This window comes from Labrus bergylta, chromosome 6 (genome assembly GCF_963930695.1).
Source record: "Labrus bergylta chromosome 6, fLabBer1.1, whole genome shotgun sequence".
In the NCBI taxonomy this organism is placed as follows: domain Eukaryota; kingdom Metazoa; phylum Chordata; class Actinopteri; order Labriformes; family Labridae; genus Labrus; species Labrus bergylta.
The window spans coordinates 1,970,246-1,971,087 of NC_089200.1; the positions used below are offsets into that span (position 1 = coordinate 1,970,246).

Here is an 842-nt window from a genome sequence, read left to right on the forward strand (position 1 = left end):
CTGTGTAAACGAGCTCGCTGACAATGAGTCTTAATGATAACACACAGCAGTGGGAAACAGTAAAGATATCTGTTAATGGGAGATCTATACGAGAGGAATATGTGTAAGTGTTAAGCAGAGACATTAAGGCAGAGAATACAGATCTTACCCTTTAATGTGCTAATATCTCAGATTCAAACCAGTTTTGCAGTCCGTGTCCGGGGAATAATGAGACAAACGGGACCAGAAAAGCAACAAAAGTCCCAACAGAAAGGATTCAGAGTCCTCTGTTCCTGCAGCTCAGGTGTTTCCAGGTGAGCCGACGAGGGGGAAAAGACTGCCCTGGTGTTTGTGTTTAGTGATGAAATCCGGGGATATGAGGTGTGGTGGGTCTGAAATCTGATGAGTGCTTCTCCTCGGGCTCACTGGTGGAGCGAGCGGTGGACAGGGTGTGGCCCCAGAGGACACAGGTGAGGTGACAGCAGGTGAGAGAAAGAGAGAGAGAGAGAGAGAGAGAGAGGCTCGAGTGGCAGCTCTGACCCCTGCAGGTACACGGTGACACACATTCACAGCACGGATCAGGGATCAGCTTTTCAGGGATTGGAGGGTTTTTTTATGAGAAGTGAGGACGACTTCGGTTAGTCGGCTGTCGACGCTGAAACGACAAAGGAGATCTGTCAGAAAACTTGAGAGTGGAGAGGGATATGAAAAGTGAGAGGGGAAGTAATACGCTGCACAGTGTTGGTATAATCATGATGTCTGCCAAGTGTGGAAGTGTCATATTGTCAAAAAGGGAATATTTGTCTTGCTCCCTCACCCTCTAATGTACTCTCAATGTCACTCTTTTTTAAGAGAATTATTGT

At 47.0% G+C, this 842-nt stretch overlaps 1 protein-coding gene across 1 annotated transcript in view; it reads right to left on the reverse strand.

Moving 5' to 3' along the window:
• LOC109978736 (tetraspanin-1) overlaps nt 1–406 on the reverse strand; it is an 18,409-nt gene extending 18,003 nt beyond the window's left edge. The window contains exon 1 of the mRNA XM_065956323.1: nt 149–406. The gene's annotated coding sequence lies outside the window, so the exon portion shown is untranslated. The remainder of the gene's footprint in view (nt 1–148) is intronic.
• Between the last annotated feature and the right edge of the window lie 436 nt (nt 407–842).